Here is an 18,421-nt window from a genome sequence, read left to right on the forward strand (position 1 = left end):
TCTATGAACTTTGACAAAAAACATATAGTATGCATCTCACATGAAATGATAGATACAATTTAGACTAAGTGAAGTGGTAAAGGAAGGATTAAATCAATGATGTATTCATTGGCATCTGGTCATGAAGGAATGATGCATCCACGCATATTTGCATGGAATTGCATATTCGCATGGAATGATATATCTCATACTCCTTGTAGTTACTTACATCTTTTAAGGAAAGTACTTGCAAGTTAGAGGAAAGTATTTGCATATTTAAAGGGAAGATCATCTTTAATCGTAAGTTGGGTGTAATTGAGTAGCCTACATGAAATGCATAAAGGTATGATTAGCTAGCATACGACGGCCACCTCAATGTGCTAGGTTGGGTTAAGTTATGATAAAATTCTGCTTAGTATCACACTTAGGATGCCGATTTAATATTTTCGATCTTAAAAGTTCTACCCACATTCACGAAATGTTAGGGTTATCAAACAACCATGCAAGAATGATCTAGGGTTCTCACCCTAAGGATCAGATGACCAAATGCTAGACTTCCACAAGGAATTTAGGGACCCTAGGGCGAAAACATTTATCAGCTTAGTAGGATCAGGGTTTTGGATTGGGATCAATGGGACTCCCAAACCCTATATCTTGATCAAAGGTATTCTTGATCAAGAAATACCGTATGATGAGAGATATAACCCCTCAAGTAAGGTACTGACACCTATCTCGGGCAACAAGGTCATATGCTCTTGTGTCTAAATCACAAGATAGTATCACTACTCCTTAGACCAAGTTTGGCGAGTTCTAATTACAAGTCTAATTCTCTAGGAATTGAGTAGTCGTCCTGCTACAACACTCTTCCTTGGAGACCGATTTGTCAAGCTAGGGCAGTTGTGAATTGCCAAGAAAGCAATTGACCAACCAAGTTAGGACGATGGGGTTGTCCAGGATCAACTATAATATAAGGAAACCTAAGGTAGTGACAATTTGGTGTCAACAGGGTATAAACCCTAACCTAAGGAAAAAGGGTAAACAAGCAACCCAGCTTGCTAAACCTTTGGGATCTTGCCAAGTCGCGAATGATCGAGGATCGAATGTTGGGATTATTCGGGGAAAAGGAATCACACCTTAGCAGTTGGCCATACAAACGACCACTGGAACGCTCATGATTGTACACTTAGGTGCACTATTTGTACTTCTTTGCTCAATGTACTAATTCAAGAAAAACAACTAATGCTTCAGGTTAGAAGCCTGGAGGGAGAGGCAGTTCAGTTACCTCCGACTGTCTGCTTGACCCTATCCAAGGGGGTTGTTAGCCGCGCTGAGTACATGGACTCTGTGGATGCTGCTTGGAGCAGGAGGACACTTGCGTGACAGGGGAGGCTCTGGCCGTAAATTCCTTGCCTCTGAATCCTACACAAGAGGCTGACGTGACTCAAGATGGGATCTCGAGACCCGCATACTAGTCAATGGGAGGAACTTGGAGTAGCAATCCTGAGGATTGCTGGGATAGCCTTCGGGCAGGATATTTGATGTATTCCAAAGACTATGATAAATAAAGATCAAATGTTGAAAAAGGAACTTGCTTGACATTGTTTTCTATGTCAGTGCCTAAGTTACGTGAAGGAACTAGTGTTTAATTGGTTAATTAAGGAATTTGTTTTTGCTTCTCAAGCATAATGTGGTAGGTAATTAGATAACCAAGCAACTTGAGAAAAGTGTGGTGGACGTGACTCTGGGTCCGTCCTATAGAAGAGTGGTCCCAGTTAGCCGGGAACTTTTCTCGAAGGAATTGATAGTGAAGTAGCGATGACCTAGAATCACTAGAGTCAGAGTCCCGATTTATGCTGCTTTAGGGGAACGGAATGGGACTATGCCTTACGGGCAGAAAGGTCGAGCTTTGCATCCCTCTCATTTTTCATTCTCCTTGAACCAAGTGCAGTATAAATCTGCTTCGACCCTAATGTTTGTGCGCAAAGTGGCTCATCTGGGGCTCGACGCTAGCTACTTCCTAGAAACTTATCTATTAGGAAAACCCTGATTCAGGTCAGTTCTAAGTGGGAACGGCCAGATGCTTCCGCTTCGTGGTAGACTCGTGAAGACCTTGATCGTAAACCCCGTGATATTCCTTGTGAGTGTCGAGCAGCGCTTTCTAGACTCTCTTCCCGATGGGTTGCTAAGTCGTGTCCTACAAGTAGACAGGGGGACACATTACAGTTGGTATCAGAGCAAAGCAACGGGATCTAATATTTATAAGGGAACTTAATGGGGAAAGTAGAGCAATGTTGTTGTTAAGAACATTTCCTTACTTACTTATGGATGCTGGGCTGCAGAGTCACGAAGCATGGAACAAATTCTTAGTATTCCAGGTTACGTTTATGACTGCAATGCGTGCTTCGGATTATCGACGGAGGCTAGGCATGATGAATATTCTAGATCGCATCTACAATCCTTAAAATATGCACCACAAATGGATATGACACAACAGGTGTCAAAGTTTTGTGCTAGGCTAAATCCACCCATAAACACCCGCTTGGAATCAATGAGCCCAACGGACCTACAAGACACACATATTCGAGCTGCTCCAATAATACAGGAGGTGCAAACCAAGCCAAGGAATAACAAGACTTGGTCTTACAGGGATCAGAACAAGGGAATGTATAGGTCTCAGGCTAAGAGAGTGCAGGGCCAAAATCAGGGACAAAGGAAGAAAGCTAGGGCCAATGCTGTCAACAACTTCGTTCTTATACAAGGTAATGGCCGCAATCTCCGTTGCTTCCATTGCAACGAGCTTGGACACTTCAAAAGGCAATGTCCCAAGCTTAGCATAGGACAATGCCAAGGGCCATTCCAAGGATCCATCCATGGCCAAGGAGCCACCGTCATGGCTAGAGGAAGAACCTCCAGTGTTGCCAACAAGGAGCTGGGTGATGAAAAAGATCCATTCATGGAAGCTGACATTGAGAGGGTAACGTTTCATGCCGCACTTCACAAGAAAGGACCGAATCGCCAATTCTCGGTGATTCAAACTCCATGGATTATCAAGGTAAAAGCTTCAAAACCTTGATTGATTGTGGCAGTACACATTCCTTCATTTCACTAGTCTGTGCAAAAAGATTAGGAATAGCCACAATAGATGCACCTACTTTACTTGTGGAATTAGCAAATGGTCGTGAGGTCTCTTTTACCGGGCAAACTGCTAAGGTGAAATTCCTACTGGGTGAAAAGTCAACTTCGGTTAGATTCAGGGTATGTGAACCTAGGTGTCCACGAATGTTTGCTCGGAATGGATTGGCTAATACCTAATGATGCCCACATTCACTGTGGAAAGGGCCAAGTCTCTGTCAAGAATCGCGTGGTGGAGGGGATTGCTCAAGATGCTACGCCGAACACACACAAATTGCACAAGGAGAAGCTCACTCAAGAGACAAGAAGAGAGATGGAGGCCAAAACGTTTTCTTGCTGATTTCTTCTTCTTCTTCCACTCACTTTACAATGTACACAAAGTATAGATAAGATACAAGATAAAAGGAAAGTGGCCTACTAAGTCAAACAATGCATAACCGACTACACTAGTTGACTGGCGCTATAACTATACCAGCTGTAAATAGGTGTAACAACCTGAATATAATAAGTAATGAGTCAGTGGCCATGTGAGAGTCATAATGACCACCAACGTGCTAAGTGTAGACGTGTGGACCCATCTAACCAGGCGGTCCATCATCAATGTCCACATGTGTTGAGCTTGTCATCTCAACAGTCTCCTTTCGAAATTCTGAAGGGAAACTAGTTACAACTCAAGGAGAGGTTGGTAAGACAAAAATTCAGTTGGCAAAAGCAACACGGATAATAAAAGGAGTTAGGAAGGGCCTACCTGTCTATTTGATTAAACTAAATAAGCTAGATCGGAATTAGGAATCTAGGGAAGAACCTTCATGGTTAAAGGAATACACAGAGTATTTCTTAAAGAGCTGACAAAACTTCCTCCCTAAAGGGAAGTCGATCATGAAATCAAGATGGTGCTAGGAGCTGCACACAGTCGCAAAGAGACCATATAGGATGTCCATCCCGGAAGAAATTGAGCTGAAGGAGCAACTCAAGCAACTGTTAGACCACAGCTACATCCATCCTAGCAATTCGCCATGGGGAGCTCCAGTGCTATTCTAGAAGAAGAAAGATGGAACGCTTTGGCTATGCATTGACACAGAGGGTTGAATCAATCAACCATTAAAAACAAATACCCCATTCCAAGAATAGATGAACTTCTTGACCGTCTTCAAGGGGCAAAGATCTTCTCTAAGATAGATCTCAGGTCTGGATATTATCAGATAAGGATCAAGGAAGAAGATATCCCGAAGACCGCATTCAGCACAAGGTATGGACACTTTGAATTCCTAGTCGTGTCATTCGGGCTGACAAATGCTCCTGCTATCTTCAACATGTTAATGCAGGATATCTTTAGGCCCTATCTTGATGACTTCGTACTTGTCTTCTTTGACGATACCCTAGTCTACTCCAAGCAGGAAAAAGATCATGAACCCCAGCTTCGCATTATTCTTGAAACAATGAGAGCACACAAGCTTTATGCCAAGAAGAAGAAGTGTGAATTTTTCAAGCGACAAATTGAATATCTGGGATCCATTGTATCGGCGAAAGGAATTTCAGTGGATCCGTCAGAGACGTTCTGGAATGGCCAACACCAACTTCTATCAAATAAATACATAGTTTTCTTGGATTGATAGGATGGTACAGGATCTTTATCAAAAACTATGCTTTGATTACAGCGCCTCTACTGATCTACTAAGGAAGCAAGTAGCAATTGTATGGTCACCTGCTAAACAAACCAGCTTAGACAAACTTAAGCAAAGCTTGGTATCAGTACCCATCCTGAAACTTTGTGATCTTAGTAAGGAGTTTGAAGTGATAACTGATGTTAGCGCACTTGCCTTAGGATGTGCGCTTTTACAAGAAGGTCATCCCGTAGCATACTCTTCAAGGAAACTGAAGAGCCATGAAAGGAATTATGCTACCCATGATCTGGAGCTATTGGCTATCATCCATGATCTCAAACTTTAGAGACACTACTTGTTGGGTAACAATGGCAGACCACAAGAGTCTTAAATGGATGTGGGAGCTTTCACTCAACCGCCAAGACCCACGGACCGCTTACTGTTTCAAGCGTTCCAAGCCGAGCACTACTGGCTACCTCTCACATAACCGACGTGCCATCCATATCTACGGGTGTAGTGAGCTTACCTCAGTGCCGTTCGAGTTACCTCCTCTCCCGCACACTCCGGTGGCTCCACAATCCAAGTGCAAGCTTCAAGCAAGCTCCATCCTCAAGCTCCATGCTCCAAGCTCCATTGCTGCGAGCAAGACAAGAGAATAGAAGAGAAGAGAAGAAGAGAGGAGAAGATGGAGAGCTTCTCCTCCTCGGTCCCTCACCCTCACACACTCACTCCCTCACACTCTCACACTCCCTCTCTCAAGCACAAGCTCAAGCAAGCAAGAACAAGAAGAAGAAGAGGAAGAGGAGAGCTACTTTTGGCCACACACAAGAATGAGCTTCTCATTCACTTTTCAACTTTATATACAATACCCTAAATCCCTTTTTGGGCGGTCATCCCCTTTTCCCCTTTTTACATGGCCGGCCTAGCCTAGGCCCTTTTTCCCATTGTCCTTCTATCTTCCTAACTTCCTTTCCACCGCCCGTCTACATTTACAAATTGCATGGGTGAGAGCCCGGCACTCCTTGAATTAAACCATGATGCACTTGCGCTCTTTTACAAAAGTTTTGACTTGCGCTTTTCCTTGTGCGCCTTTCTCCCTTATTTAGGACTCTTCTCCTTGTGCGTCTTTGTCTTCCATTCCTCTTTGCCTTGGCAGTTTTTCCGGATTTTCCACCTTCATTTGTTTGAGGGTTAACTTTGCCTTGGCAGCTTTTCCGGATTTTCCACCTTCATTCTTTTGAGGGTTAATATTACCCCCCTCCTAGACGAGTGCCAGTCCCATGGCACTCATCGTCGTAGGTAGCAGGCTGTAGCATGCACTGAAGACATGGGTGAGAAGGACACATGTGGCTTCCGTGGAGGAGTGTTGGTGGTGGTGTGGCAGAAGGTCCTGGGGCCTGTTGGTGGCCGGGGTGGCTGGTGGACAGTTGTGGGAGTTGGTGGTAGGGCTATTCTATGTTGGGGATTGCATTGATGGCCAGCACAAGTGTTGGTTTGTTGGGGATTCTGCACATGACAATTGTTTGCGGCCTTGTCGGATGGTAAGGGATAAGCATTCGAAGTTGGGTGTCGGTAAAGAGCGATTGAAATTTTGTTGGAGGCTTCAATACCTGCAATTTGAAAACCTCTCGTGTGATCTCTCTCTAAGGGGTAGTGCTAGTCTTCTTATCGTGCACAAGACATATTTGATTAGTTTGGGAGACATGGTCGAACTCTAAGTAAGCTGAGAGTATTGTCCTGCACTTGAGGACCCAATTGTGCATATACTTTGGTGCAGATATTATGTAAGTGCTCGTGCATACTTAGATATTACGTAGTTAGAAGACCGTGGGCTAGTTTCTCATAACAATGTGTGGATGAAGCAAAGTTGTCCATGTGGAGAAGGAGTACACGTGAAGGTATATGAGACATCCTTTGCATTGTGACTGCACGATGTAGCATAATTGAATACAAGGACACCACACTTTCGGTAGCTGAAAACTATTGGACTTGCTTGATGAGTACGGTGTACTTTTCATGGCCAATGGTGCGGTGCTTATCACCACTGATTGCAATGGTACCAAGGCAGAGTGCAAAAGAAAATTGTGCAAGTGGGTCAGGGTGACAAGTCTAACCCTAGGCGAGACAAGCTCCCCAGGTATGTCCTGCCCTTGATGTGCCCTGAACAATTGTGGGTGATTGTAAGGGGCTAGGGGACTAGGGACAAAGCAGGTCGACCAAGGTCACCAGACGTACCTAATTTGAGGACCCCTAGGTGCTGTGATGTGATCGTGGGTGCTTCTTATCTTTCCATTCATTTCTTTTTTCTTTTCTTTTCTTCTTTTCTTTTCTTCTTTTCTTTTCTCTTTTCTTTTCTTTTCTTATCTTGTCTCTTCTTTTCTTTTCTTTTTTCTTTTTTCTTTTTTTTTTTTTGCCTGAGTACAACCATTACAATATGTTGAGGCTATCAGCCTTTCAATGGGTTGGAAAATGTCAAGCTTCGAAGGCTCAGAAAATGGATAGTACAATGATGATTGTGCCCTAGCCTCGTTGTTAGAGAAGCAGTTGGCGAAAGGGGGAGATACACTTGAGATATTGCAACCCTCCTTGCGGCACATGCGATGTAGGTACAATTGAGGTAACGACTGCCGTGAGCCAACTATAGAGCTTGACCCAGAAAGGGGGCGTGGCCCAGGAATGTGTTTTGGGCCATGCAATGTGGGCGGTTGGCAAGGGTGATTCGTGATTTCGGCAGAGTGGCTTTGCCGCAGCTCCCTAGGGGGTCGATGTTCTTGCGGTGATCGAGCATTGAACACTTTCGCCCAAAGATCTGTCCCATCCTATATCCACTCGTCGCTTCATGAGAGTACAAGCATGGCATATGCCGCAACTATAATAAGTCAGTGCAATGCAAGGAGACATCACTGATCTGAATTCTATGGTGTTGACTTAGTCATTTATCACCTGCGCTTGATTAGCTTTTTCTTTTGCTAAAGGCGTAAAATATATTAAACGCAAATATGAAAAGTTCATACAAGTCAGGAACATGTCAACACTTAACAAGTCGGGAACACTTAACCATTTAAAAACAAAAAGTTATGGCCAGTTATCATTTGATAAGCCCTTTATGCATCATGGGCTACTCGATTTGTACGAGGCGGGGTGAGTCTGGGTGGCCGGGTGATTGGGGCTCTGCTGGTGTGGGGCTCTCGTGGGGGTGAGAAGGGAACATGTCGGCCGGGACATGAATGGTGTAATCCTGGCCCGCTACCGTCTCCAGAATGTCTTTAAATAATTCATTAAATTATTCTCTTTCCCGAGCTGCCCTTTCTACCTTTGAGCATCTGGGGCCCGAGTGGGAGCTGGGAGTTCGTACCACTATTGCTGCCACCTGTTGCGTGTTTCGAGTCTCGACTTTCTTGACTCGAGGATTCTTCGGCCTGCGCCCTGGGCAAGATCGCTTAGGGCCTCGCTTCTTGGCATACCTCTTGATGGTGGGCACATAGCGCTCCGGTGGAGGGGCGCATGCCACATGCTCCCGCCTTTTACGAAGAGCGTCTTTGCATGCTAGATTTCCCTGATTCTCCATGCGTTCTGCCACAAAAGGAAACCTGCAAGACGCAATCCAAGGGTTAGACCTTGATACAGGATACAACTGTTTGCATGGAAGGAATTTTAGTGTGGTTTATGAAGCGCATATGACAAGAAGGGGAGGGGTGAGGCATGCGGCGTTTGTTGTAGAGGAATGGCCCCCATGCTGATGTTCGCATGGCCTCCAGTCATTAGCGGATATTAGTTTATGCTAAGTCGCGTGAACTAGTTGTCATGGAGTGGGACAGGGCACATCCTCGAGAGAAATAGACCAAAAAGGGAAGCAGGTGTATCGGAAAGGACTACACCCTGCCTACACCATCAGAGTTGTTGGTCAAGGCTTCCTATGGCAGCAATGTGGGTTGCATGCTCTCACCTGGAGGTGGGGCTGGTCACACACTTTTAAATGCGTGATGAGAGGAGGACTTAGTTTATCTGACCCCACTCTTCTCCCTGTGCCTGACTATCATTGCTTGTGTGTGTTGACGTCATTTATACATGGTGACACAAAAAGCAGTGTTTATTTATATACACATTTATGAATCCATGTCACGTCACGAGGATAAGTACCAAGCGTAGAACTCGGGGTTGTGCCGTAACGTGGCACATGCATCTAGTATTCGTGGCAGCTGACTTAATACTGATAGATATTTTGCCACGTCGAGTAGCATGTAACCTTGACCGAGTCTACTAGCAATATGTAACTCCTCCTCGGTGAGAACCTTATCAATCAAAGGGCCCTGTAGCCTAGTCCCAGCTAAGTCCGTACCCCAAATGTCAGTGAGCACTCGAAGGGAAGTTGGTGCCACGTAGGTTGGGTCTCTTTGAGACCGCCGTTTGGCCAATCACTCTTCTGAGATCGTCATGATCTGAGCCCCTAGTTCGGCCATTACAATGCGGCTTTCGCACCAACGCTGCTCAAATTGACTCTGGCCTGCTGACAGTCGCTTTAGTAGCTCTATGTCTACAAGATTCAGTCGGCAGAGCACTTCATTGAACGTGACGGTTAAGCGCAGTTCGTCAGCCTCCTCGTCAGAGATGAGTCGCATATGTTCATGCAGGAGCCTGTCGTAGTGCCTGTTAAGATGTTCTTGTTCTTCCCATGATAGAGGAAAGGTCAAGTAATCTCCCAGCTGCTCCTTGGGGATCGTGCCCATGTCCGCAAGGACATAGACACGCGCGACCACTTTGAGCTTAGCCTCCAACTCAGTTAAGCATTCTGCGACACTTCTATGTTCAACGAGGGCTTGCTCGATTGCTATCTCATGCAAAGTTCTAAGAGTTTCCTTAGGCTTTAGCATGGCTGGGGGCTCAAGTCTAGATGAGCAAGATTGGTCAACGCTAGGATTTCCTATGCCCTTGGGGTTCTCCCGTTTCTCTTGAGGTTTTGCTGCTATTTTGTCATGGTTCTTCTCGGATGTGACTGATATAGATTTGTCACCCTGTTGTGATGACGTTGTATCCACTCTTGATTGATCAATGTGAGTTCTATTGTCAGTGGATAGAGTGTTGCAAGCAACTGTTGATGGCAACTATTGCTCGGTTTTTTCAGAGCACACGGATGTGTCTGAGGGTTCACTGCTATTAGGAGAGGCATTAATGTGTTCATTGGTGGATGGACTCGATGCTTTATTCATCAGCTCTCCAGTGCCCTTCGTCTCAATGTTCTTGGGGTCCACAACCACCTGCAACTATTGTTGTTTTCGCTGCTTTCTCCTCTTTTTCTTGGTCAACGAGGGTGCATCTAACATCTCAGGACCCTGGGCTATATCGACCGTTGATGTGCTCGGTCGGGCCTCAACATTTTCCTTCTCTAGTATGTCCTTATGGGACATATTTGTGGTTTGCTGAATAGCCTTGCCCAGTTGTGAGGGCACAACTGCCACTCTTTTCGGAGAGTCTAGCTTTTCAACTGACTCCCTCGCGTTTAAATCCTCCGTCCTTGGCTTTAGGCACTTTGAAAGTGCTGGAGCTGTCGAGGGATTTGGTTGCGACACCTCCTCCATAGGTAAACTACTAAGGACACGTTCCACAAGGGGCATCGTCACAGCCAAGGGCTGTGACGACTGTGATCCCTGATTGGAAGTGGTAGCAGCTAGTTTAGTGGGCTCGCTACCCTTGGTGGATTGCGGTGTCAAGTCCCTAGGGCGAACGGAAGTGGCCGTGTTTTTTGTTGCCCTTTGAGCACTCATCAGTGTAGATCGAGCATGGGTTGATCTAGTCACATTAGGTTGCTCATGCATATCCTTGGGTCGAGAGCTACAAATGGAGCCCTGTCCCACCTCTTGGACATTTTGAAGCTTAGATGGAGATAGAGATTGGAATTGAGCATTTTCCCTTGACAACCGTTGTTGTGCTTCCTGTGTCCGTTTGGAAAAAGAGGATGTAGGAGATCTAGGACTCTTAGGTGGACTTGGCACTCGCTGAATGACTTGCTCGAGGCTATTGGACGATTGTGCCATTTGCTTTGTTGAGCGATCAGCCTTGCCTTGAGCAATGTTGTGCCTATGATGCTTGTTCTTCCCTTGGGAAATCAAAGGCTCCTCGGGCACTAACGATTTTTGTGCCTGCTCAATGGCTACATATGACATCTGTCTATTTAGCATGCTAGGCTAGGGCTCTTTCCTTCGAACAATCATGACTAGTTTCTTGCCTTGAGACCTAGAGTTTCTCTTAGATTTTCTCCTGTGCCATGCTTTTGATGCACTCTGGCCTTCAGCTGATAGAGGCGGTTTAGCAAGGGGTTTTGGTACCCAAATCCATTGGTTTCCTACATAATACCCTTGAGCACAAAGCAAAGCTTTGGATATCCATCGCGGTGTTGTGCTAGCTCTCCATTGATGCCTTCGCCTATAAGGCTTGGGCTTCTTTCATGGTCTTCTACAATATTTGTGAGTCCAAACCCTGTCCTTGGCCTTGTCTCTTGACCTTCTTGTTTCCGGCATGGCCTCACTCACTAGTTCTCGTTGTTCGACCTGTGCTTGTATCAACTCTTCCAACAAGTCCTTGCCCTCGTTTGTAGGCTTGACTGTTATGTCATCACCTTCCTTGCCTTTCCCTTGAGGTTCGATGAGGTCACCCTTGCTAAAGGTGGTGACTATCCTCACACCCGGTAGTGTCAGGTGTATCCTCTGTGCTACGTAGTCAGCCTCACATTTGGTCGCCCTTTTGAAGGGTCTTCCTAGGAGGGTTTCCTTCCTGCAGCTAGCACTTTTTGGAGGAACATAAAATAGGATAGGCAAGCTTTCCGTTTCAATTGTCGCAAGGATTTTGCACTTCCCTATGAGTGCTTGTGGGTGTCCCGCATAAGGGCTAAGAGTTGCACTAGTCGGTGTGAGCTCTGGTTGGCCTAGTAGGGTCCATGATTCATAGGTCAAGAAGTTAAAATCTGCTCCTTCATCAATCAGAGCATCGATAGTATGCTCTCTTTTCGCGGTGAGTTTGACCCTAAGATAAGTAGGTGGTACTATGTCTTCACCTTCCGGGTCTTGGCTTGTAAATTTAAGCCTTCTGACCGATGCCCTTGACTTCTCAACTGCACGACTAGATGTGGATTCTCCACTGCTGTCTTGGATCGTCAGTGCAGTGCTATTCAAGGTACATCTCTCGTCAAGAGTGTCAAGTTTAGTCATCTTGGCATTTGTAGCTATGTTGCACTTCGCTCTGACTAGACATGGTATGAACACAATGTCTTTGTGTTCTCATGGTGTGGCCTTTTTGCCCTTGTTGGCTAGATGGGCCCATTGAAGTTCTAGGGTCTCTATTTGTCTCTATTCGAGTACGGGCTTTTGGTTCCTCTTTTGCAAGTGAGCATCCATGCTCCTGTAGAGCCATTTCTACACTAGGGTCCAATTTGGAGGTCCTGTCACAGCACGCATTTTCTCTCCAACCTACACGAGGGAGGTGCAGAGGGGGCAGAGCCCCCTCTGCGGGGGTCCGGGGGGGGGGGGGGGGGGGCAGTCCCCCCCGGCCCGCAGGGCTGTTACCGTAAAATTCATTCACAATTTGGAGGACTGTTTATAGCCAAATTTTGAACTGCTTGCTCTAAGTTTCAGCCTAGTGATGGATCTATGAAGTGCCTTTAGCTCTACATGGTCTTGGGTCAACTTTGGGGTTTAGATGCGTCAGAATTTGTGTTCAAGAAACCTGTCCGATTTTGACAGTTTTTGGTCCATTCTAAGATGTCCGATTTTCAGGAGTCCGATTATCAAAATCGGATGTCCGATTTTGGGTTGGTCCGATCGGTCTAGTGGTCCGATTTTAGTCACGTCCAATTCTGGGAGTCGAATCAAAAAGTGGTCTGATTTTCAAAGTGGTCCGATTTTGGAATCGGATCAGACAGGGTGGTCCGATTCTGGCTGGTCCGATTTTGGCTGCTCGGATTCTGACCTGGTCCGAGTCTGGGACTCGGACAGCCTGGTCCGATTGTGAGTGGTCCGATTATGGACTGGTCCGAGTGTCTGAGTGTCCGAGTCGGACGAGTTGATCCAAATCTGAGTGGTCCGAGTGCCACGTGGCACGTCCGATCGGGCTAGTCCGATTCTGAGAATCGGACCAGACTGGTCTGACTCACTCTCAGTCGGACGGTCCGATTCTGGGAGTCGGACAGTCCGACTCCAGAACTCGGGTGGTCCGATTCTAGGAATCGGACCACTGCGAGTTGGTCCGACTGCGTCGGCGGCGGTCGCGATTCCTGCACGTTTGACCCCTCCTCACTGTCTGCTGCATGCAATCACCACAAGCTTTCTAGATCTAATTAGGGCACTTGTTGGAAAACACCAGACTCACCTGGCGCAGCACGAATCACCGGCACCTAGAGATCGGGGTAGCGCTTTCTCGTCCTGTGAACCAGAAGTTCTCTCTCTCACACACACACACAAGGCAAACCAAGGAACTAAGGTCTGTCCTGGCCTCCCAGGCCTCTCAAGGTCCTTTCCCAGCACTGCAGAACCTTACAGCTAGTTCCCTGTCCCTATCTCACCCAAAAACTTGAATCTGGTCCCCTATTTCCCTGTTTTAGCCTGTTATACAGCAACAGAAAACCCTACTGTTTGCTTGTTTTTTCTTTGTTTTTCTCCTATCCTAAATGCATCCAAATCACAAAATAAATACCTATACTACTCCATTCCACAACATAAATCTCAAGAAAGCAAAAAACCTACTTGCCAAGGAGATCGAATACCCTCGTCAACCCCCTCGCTTCCTACCTATCTACCTCAAGTACCATTTCGGGGAAACCCTTACTTTGATACTCGATTCGAAGCACGCAAGCGCTCAAGGCTTGAATCCGTTTGTCCCGGCAATGGAACCAAAATGTGGGAGCTTTCACTCAACCGCCAAGACCCACGGACCGCTTATTGTTTCAAGTGTTCCAAGCCGAGCACTAATGGCTACCTCTCACATAACCGACGCGCCATCCATATCTACGGGTGTAGTGAGCTTACCTCCATGCCGTTCGAGTTACCTCCTCTCCCGCACACTCCAGTGGCTCCACGATCCAAGTGCAAGCTTCAAGCAAGCTCCATCCTCAAGCTCCACGCTCCAAGCTCCATTGCCGCGAGCAAGACAAGAGAAGAGAAGAAGAGAGGAGAAGATGGAGAGCTTCTCCTCCTCGGTCCCTCACCCTCACACACTCACTCCCTCACACTCTCACACTCCCTCTCTCAAGCACAAGCTCAAGCAAGCAAGAACAAGAAGAAGAAGAGGAAGAGGAGAGCTACTTTTGGCCACACACAAGAATGAGCTTCTCATTCACTTTTCAACTTTATATACAAAACCCTAAATCCATTTTTTGGGCAGTCATCCCCTTTTCCCCTTTTTACATGGCCGGTCATAGCCTAGGCCCTTTTTCCCATTGTCCTTCTATCCTCCTAACTTCCTTTCCACCACTCGTCTACATTTACAAATTGCATGGGTGAGAGCCCGGCACTCCTTGAATTAAACCATGATGCGCTTGCGCTCTTTTACAAAAGTTTTGACTTGCGTTTTTCCTTGTGCGCCTTTCTCCCTTATTTAGGACTCTTCTCCTTGTGCGTCTTTGTCTTCCATTTCTCTTTGCCTTGGCAGCTTTTCCGGATTTTCCACCTTCATTCGTTTGAGGGTTAACTTTGCCTTGGCAGCTTTTCCGGATTTTCCACCTTCATTCGTTTGAGGGTTAACAATGGATATTCACCAAGAATGAGCTCAATATGAGGCAACATTGATGGATCAAAGTACTGGAAGAATATGATTTTGAAAACAAATACAAGCCTGAAAAGGAGATGTAGTTGCCAATGCACTCAGTCACAAGGCATTTCTAAATTCTCTAATTTTGTAGGATCCATCAACAGCAAGATCTCTAGCCACAAAGATATCAATGCCAAACAACCCAATTCTTGAGCTAGCTAGAGAAGAGGCATGTCATGACCCAACCTATCAGAAATTGCTAAGGGATATCCCCATCAAAGATCAAGATCCGAAGCTAAAAACGAAGTATCAAGAATTCTCTATCAATAGTGGACTCATCTATTTTAGGACAAGATTATGTATCCCCGCAAGCCAATCCCTCAAGCAGGGAAGCCTATGACTCCCCTTTCTCGGGACATCCTGGCTATGCCAAGACCCTTAATGCGGTCAGAAAGAGCTATTATTGGGATAAGCTCAAAGGTGACGTTCTCAAATATGTCACGGAATGTTTGTCTTGTCAACGCATAAAGGCCGAACATGTCAAAATGCCAGGGAAATTACAACCACTTGACATTTCCCAAATGAAATGGGAATTCATTAGTATGGACTTTGTTATTGGCATGCCCTAAGTTCAGGAGGATACAACTCCATTATGGTCATGGTAGATATGCTCACCAAGGTTGCACATCTTATCCTTGTTAAGACAAACTATAAGGCCTCAGACATCGCAAGGTTATTCATCAAGGAAATATTCAAACTGCATGGGTTACCCAGAAGAATCATTAGTGATCGTGACTCCCTCTTCACATCACACTTCTGGAGGGCTATCTTTGAGGCCATTAGGACTTAACTATGTTTTAGTACAGCTTATCATCCCCAAACCGATGGTCAAACGAAACGAGTCAACCAAGTCATTGAAGAGCATTTTGAACATATGATACACGAGTTAAAAAGATGCACTTGTGCAAAGACGTCCTTGTTGCATCACACATATAGGTTAAATGCATTTTTGAGATGTTCTTACGTATTTGGATGTTCACATTGTTGAAAAGGAAGGGCCATATAGCACTTGATGCACTTATGTATTAAATTCATTGCTGTGATCGTATATGAAATAATTGTAGAGGGTCATTTAATGATGAATAAATAGTTGCAATGAAAGGAAAATATCTATGAACTTTGACAAAAAACATATAGTATGCATCTTGCATGAAATGATAAATATAATTTAGACTAAGTGAAGTGGTAAAGGAAGGATTAAATCAATGATGTATTCATTGGCATCTGGTCATGAAGGAATGATGCATCCACACATAGAGTTTTTTTAAGGAAAGTACTTGCAAGTTTAGATGAAAGTATTTGCATCTTTAAAGGGAAGATCATCTTTAATCGTAAGTTGGGTGTAATTGAGTAGCCTACATTAAATTCATAAAGGTATGATTAGCTAGCATACGACAGTCACCTCAATGTGCTAGGTAGGGTTAAGTTATGATAAAATTATGCTTAATATCGCACTTAGGATGCCGATTTAATATTTTCGATCTTAAAAGTTCTACCCACATTCACGAAATGTTAGGGTTATCAAACAACCATGCAAGAATGATCTAGGGTTCTCACCCTAAGGATCAGATGACCAAATGCTAGACTTCCGCAAGGAATTTAGGGACCCTAGGGCCAAAATGTTTATCATCCTAGTAGTGTCAGGGTTGTGGATTGGGGTCAACGGGACTCCCAAACTCTATATCTTGATCAAAGGTATTCTTGATCAAGAAATACAGTATGATGAGAGATATAACCCCTCAAGTTAGGTACTGACACCTATCTCGGGCAACAAGGTCATATGCTCTTGCGTCTAAATCATAAGATAGTACCGCTACTCCTTAGACCAAGTTTGGCGAGTTCTAATTACATACAAGTCTAATTCTCTAGGAATTGAGTAGTCGTCCTACTACAACACTCTTCCCTGGAGACTGATTTGTCAAGCTAGGGCAGTTGTGAATTGCCAAGAAAGCAATTGACCAACCAAGTTAGGACGACGGGGTTGTCCAGGATCGACTATAATATAAGGAAACCTAAGGTAGTGACAATTTGGGGTCAAGAGGGTATAAACCCTAACCCAAGGAAAAAGGATAAACAAGAAACCGAGCTTGCTAAACCTTTGGGAACTTGCCAAGTCGCGCATGATCCAGGATCGAATGTTGGGAGTATTCGGGGAAAAGGAATCACACCTTAGCAGTTGGCCATATGAATGACTACTGGAATGCTCGTGATTGTATACTTAGGTGCACTGTTTGTACTTCTTTGCTCAAGGAACTAATTCAAGAAAAACAACTAATGCTTTAGGTTAGAAGCCTGGAGGAAAAGGCAGTTTAGTTACCTCCGACTGTCTGCCTGACCCTATCCAAGGGGGTTGTTAGCCGTGCCGGGTATGTGGACTGAGCCCGCCACGAGAGGTCTCTCCGTGGGTGCTGCTTGGAACAGGAGGACGCTTGGGTGCCAGGGGAGGCTCTAGCCATAAAGTCCTTGCCTCTGAATCCTGCACAAGAGGCCGATGTGACTCGAGATGGGATCTCGAGACCCGCATACTAGTCAACGGGCGGATTGGAGTAGCAATCCTGAGGATTGCTAGGATAGCCTTCGGGCAGGATATTTGATGTTTTCCAAAGACTATGATAAATAAAGATCAAATGTTGAAAAAGGAACTTACTTGACATTGTTTTTCTATGTCAGTGCCTAAGTTACATGAAGGAACCAATGTTTAATTGGTTAATTAAGGAAGTTGTTTTTGCTTATCAAACATAATGTGGTAAGTAATTAGATAACCAAGCAACCTGAGGAAAGTGCGGTGGACGTAACTCTAGGTCCATCCTACGTAAGGGTGGTCCCAGTTAGCCGGGAAGTTTTCTTGAAGGTCAGCATATGGTCTATTATTTTTAGGAGCCCATTTTGAATTGATAGCGAAGTAGCGATGACCTAGAATCAATAGAGTTAGAGTCCCGATTTATGCTGTTTTAGGGGAACGGAATGGGACTATGCCTTATGGGCAGAGAGGTCGAGCTTCGCATCCCTCTCGTTTCCCATTCTCCTTGAACCAAGTGTAGTATAAATTCGCTTCGACCCTGATATTTGTGTGCAAAGTGGCTCGTCTGCGACGCTAGCTATTTCCTAGAAACTTGTCTATTAGGAAAACCCTGATTCTGGTCGGTCCTAAGTGGGAACGGCCAGATGCTTCCACTTCGTGGGGGCAGACTCGGGAAGACCTTGATCGCAAACCCCGTGACATTCCTTGTAAGTGCCAGGCGGCGCTTTCTAGACTCTCTTCCTGATGGGCTGCTAAGTCATGTCCTACAAGTGAACAGGGGGACACATTACACTATTGGATGTATCTTGCTACCTGGCAGTTGTAGTGACATATGTATGAATAATTGCTTCATTTTGGGACAATTTTATATATTGCTGTCATTTCTTACAATAAGCTGAAATCTGCATATTTTGAGCACTTACTATCGGGTAATGCTTACTATTTGATGTTATCTTGGTCATATTTGGTCAACAGCTGCTTCTCTTAGTGAAATCCACCCTTTCATCGAGTTTTAGCTGTGGTTTTAGTGCATTTTTTGCTAATTATAGCAACCTGCAATTTTGCATTTTTGCTTTGAGTTGGAGTAGTCTGGCTGGTTATCTGAAAGATACAGCTCTCTTCAACATTGCCAAGTTGGATGGTACCAACTATGGGTATTGGAAGTCCTAGATATGGCAGGTTTTGATGCAGAAGTTGCAAATTAAACCCTTATATTTCAAGGGTGTTAAACTCAAGGATATGGATGATGATGTTTGGATGGAAGCTGATGAGCTATGCAAGTCTACTATTATCTTGTCACTCTCAGAAGAGGTCCATCATAATGTTGTTAAAGATGAAAGTGGGAGTGCATGGGACTTATGGGAGAAAATTCAGGAGCTTTATGCACAGC

Source organism: Lygodium microphyllum, chromosome 13, assembly GCF_053477565.2.
Source record: "Lygodium microphyllum isolate KBCC chromosome 13, Lygodium_microphyllum_v1.1.10, whole genome shotgun sequence".
NCBI lineage: Eukaryota > Viridiplantae > Streptophyta > Polypodiopsida > Schizaeales > Lygodiaceae > Lygodium > Lygodium microphyllum.